This window comes from Scatophagus argus, chromosome 21, assembly GCF_020382885.2.
Source record: "Scatophagus argus isolate fScaArg1 chromosome 21, fScaArg1.pri, whole genome shotgun sequence".
Classification (NCBI taxonomy): domain Eukaryota; kingdom Metazoa; phylum Chordata; class Actinopteri; family Scatophagidae; genus Scatophagus; species Scatophagus argus.
In genome coordinates this window covers 7,105,982-7,110,397 of record NC_058513.1, presented here as the reverse complement: position 1 = coordinate 7,110,397, position 4,416 = coordinate 7,105,982, and the positions used below count along the sequence as shown (strand labels likewise).

Genomic DNA, 4,416 nt, shown 5'->3' with positions numbered 1-4,416 from the left:
GAGTAAAACACCTTCACCTACTTCTTTATGTTTTTATGCATACTATATATGCATATATACTGTTTGATGGTCAATACTGAAACACAAAGACCAGTAGAAAAAGTGTAATAAAAGTATACTAGCATGTGACTTATGTTATCTCGCATTAGCCATCGAAAGATTTATTGGTCACACCAGACCAAGTGAGGCAGTGACACTTATGTTACTAATGTGAATGAGCTCCTATACTTTACTGTATATTAATATGATCTGATGAAAATACCTGATACCTTTGGACAGAAATGATGGCGCTACTGTAAATCACAGCGTGCAGGAGCCTTTATCCTCATATATGATGATTATAAATAGTAACTGCTAAGAGCTTCCCTTTTAAATAAAATAACAAATTTCTGCCGTCACAACTAAATGACTACAAAATATGTAGCCCAAGCCCAACACAATAAGGTCATATTATAAAACAGAAATACACACAGTAGGCCACAACATGTGGGGCCCAACTTGTGTGCAAAACAAATAATAATAAAAAATGTCAGTTCACGAAATTCAGTGCAACACCTCCAGTCAGAGCTGAACTCCTTCTGCTGCAGGACGAATCATATCCACGAGACAAGTGTGGCATGCAGACATGAAGCAGGAGTTAACGTGACTGAGAAAATGTGGCAAACCGCTGTCGCTGCGCCCTGAGAGATAAAATGTCTTTTATGCGCACCAGACCTGTGATCTTCTTGCAGACTCCCCCTCTTACTTTTGCAAATGTATTCAGCGATGGCTATGCTTTAAAGAAAGAGAATTTCGCAACATAAATGGAGATGAAGAATCTATACTTACCCCCAAAATAGTTCTGTGCATGGAAATGTGTCTATACCCGCCGCTCAGTATTAATCTTCTGCTAGTTACCTCTCCACTGATGAGCGCAAGGACCGCGGAGTCTCAGCGTCGTCTCTCTCTCCCTCTCTCCCTCTCCCTCTCTCTCTCTCTCTCTCTCTCTCACACGCAGTCACACACACACACACACACACACACACCTCCCCTTAAACGACTGCCTGTATCCAGATGTGTCATGCGCTGCCGGGAATCACAGCTCACCAAACTGATTATGAAAAGCATGGCCGCGCGCTGCATGATAATCCAGATTAAGAGTCCTGCAGCCCCAACAGATGCACACACAAACTCACCCACACAACTCCGTGTAAATATTGTCTAATTGCACAAAACACAGTGAAAAAGCTAAAGTTGAGCCCGAGGGTTTAACAGCGTTACTTTCCATTCCGGTGAGCATACATGCAAAACTGAAGTAGTCACGTTATAATCGAGTGCAGAAGAATCCAAATTGTTACTAATTGGTCTTTGGCGCTTTTTCACACTGTCTTCATTAATGTCCAGATAGATAAATAAGTAAAAATATTATTATGACATGCAGGATATTTTTCAAATTAGCTATCTAAATATATTCTGTCACAAGAAAGAAAGAAAGATGCAAGAATTTACCCTCCATGTTGGCCTACATAAAACACACTCGAAGCCCTAGAACTGACATTATGAAGAACGGGGAAGAGTTGTGTGCAGGCTTCATTTGGGGTGAGAGATAATAACTCCCATCCATCACTGCCTGAATGAACAGATAGGCCTTATTATTAATGTCCAGTGTGTGTACAGTTTACTCATTTTATAATCTGTTGCTCTTGGATGATTACCTGTTGGGGATATGTTTGTATGTCTGCACAGTATACGGATCTGCAATTTTGACATTTTATGTGTTGTTAATGTTATATACAATAGTGTTCTAAATCCTCACTGAGAAAGCCTCACATAGTAATTATACAGTGTTAATTAAGACGGGCCGAAATATGCAGAAATTTCAGACTATGCAGATTGTGTTAAATGAAGTTTTAACACTACTCAATTAGCCCAATGACCACTAGAGCTGCAGCTGCTTATTGACAGGTGTACCTTATATCTTGATAAAAAGAGACTTTTTTATGTTTTTATGCATACTATATAAGAGTATACCTATCTTGTTTTGCATACTACTTTGAAGCTGAGACTAAAATCAAACACTACTGTTTCATTTTTATGAGCTGCAGTGAACCGTGTCTATTGTATGTCTTCTGTATCACGTAACAAGTAAATCAGATTGTATCACTAGATACAAGCTGGCATCACATCAGACTACAGCATCTCTGTGGTTTTAGGTGTTTGCATGCAGCAGTCCAGGATCTGTTGGGGTCACACAGGTACTTTTTTAGAGTTTTTTAGAGATATTTGAATTTTCACATCAACTCTCATCTCACTTTGGGTTTTTGTGAAATTAACGTGAATGAAGTTATGTCCCAAACAGTATATATTAATTTTAAAATCCAAAATCCTAGGCATAACACAATATAAATCTGTTTTAGGGTCAGCTTTCCGCTGAATATTTGCCTGAACTTTGGTCCAATATAAGTTGTCCTGTTGGCAAACACTGACATCTAGTGTTGAGACCGATAACAGCAGTGGGCGGAGCTCCTGCTTAAACCTCCAGGATCACTTCACACGGGAGCAGGAAATAATAATAACAGTTTTGTTTCATATTGAAAAATGCTTGTGCTAGCCTAGGTACGAAGTAAAGCAATATTTTTAAAAGTAGCTGTCCCCCTGCAGGTATTTATGTGTGCTCCCAGTGTAACCATCCACTCTTCTCCAGTCGGTCCAAGTTCCCCAACTCATCCCCTTGGCCTGCTTTCACTGACACCATCAGAGAAGACAGTGTCACCAAGATGATGGAGACTCTCACTGCCTACAAGGTCCAGAGCCTCATTTGTTTTACTGCTGCTGCATCTTTCGCACAGTTCAAACATCTGTCCTCTCAGGATGTGACACAGGAAGCTGATGTGATTGTGTCTCATGTGTACAGGTTCTTTGTGGCAAGTGTGGCAATGGGTTGGGCCATGAGTTTGTAAACGACGGCCCAGAAGAAGGAGTCTCACGGTTTTGAATTTTCAGCCACTCACTTAAGTTTGTCCCCGCTAAAGGTAAGATTACCACAGATGTGAGTGAAGCATGGGGAGGTGATTACTGAGGACAGTTTTGATTGGGCAGTATGCTATATGGAGTACTGAGACACCAACAGGGACTTTAATAACATTATAAATACATAGACAGCTTTGCAGCTATAACAGTTTTCACTCTTCTGGGAAGTCTGGGAAGGCTTTCCACAAGATTTTGGACATTTGTGCATAATACACTTGAATTCAGTAATAAAGAAGCATGTCCCAATATTTTTGACGATATAGTGTATTTTGATCCAGAAGTATGTAAAGATGTATGTGAAGCATTCATGATTCAGGATTTGAAGTACATAAGTGTGACTAATTTGAAGACAGACAGCAGACATGGATGTAAATTGCAACTTGAGGTTGGCGGAGGTTTACAACCTTAAGGCAGTATTTCTAGTTCTGACTTGACATCCTTGCAGGGTGACTTTAAGTTTGTTTGTTTTTTCTTTCTGTTGTAGGGAAGGACAAACAGTAATGAGTGAGATATGACTCCTCAGTCCTGCTGCTGTATCTGCGGCTCAGCCCGGGACCCGTGAACAGGTCGGCTCAGTGGGTGACGTGGACAGGAAAAAAGCCTGAGAGGGACGCCCTGTCCACTGAAGAATCTTTGACCTGCCTGTGACACAGTGACATTACCACACCTCTGCAAATACTCCTTTACGAAAATATTACAGTCCTAGAATACCTTATTCAACATACATATCAATGTAATTCTTAATACATAATATTCCAGAAGGTACATGTAGCCGTATGTTCTGTGCACTGAAGTCACAATAATGTGATAGCAAGAAACTGTTAACCAAGTGTTTGTACAGTGTGATAAAGTTATTTTGACTAGTATGAGGACCTAACTTTGTTTTCCACCATTGGTCATGACAGTGATGAAGTTTCCTTAGAGTAGTTGATGCTCCTTAGTTTGACCTCTAGATGGCGGTCTCATCCCTCCAGATCACATCTGTTCCTCTACAGAAGTCTGAGCTCCACAGTTAAGCAATTTAAGTGCTCAGTCCGCCCTGCCTGCCTGTTTTCACTGCTGCACGTGCAGAGTCCTACTTCATATGAACATGCACTGTATTTGTTTGTTGTCTTACATTAATTAAGAATGTTAGTTGTTTCAGTAGCCAACAGGAGCTCAGACTCTCTCCATGGCCCAGCTGTAGATTCAAGAGTCTTTATTGTCATTATGCAAGCATAACGAAATTGTGTGCAGATTCTCAGCTTAAAAACACACTTATAAATAGGAGAAAATTAAAATTGCACACTTAAGAAAAAAAAAATATATATATATAAAAATATAAAATACAAAATACAAAATGAGGTAGATAATACAAAATGAGGTAGATAAAAACAAAGTGCACTTAGTGCCAGACTATGTGTATGC

General features: G+C 39.9%; 1 pseudogene; it reads left to right on the top strand.

Moving 5' to 3' along the window:
- The first annotated feature begins 284 nt into the window (after nt 1-284).
- On the top strand, nt 285-3,875 carry LOC124053091 (annotated as a pseudogene).
- The last annotated feature ends 541 nt before the right edge of the window (nt 3,876-4,416 follow it).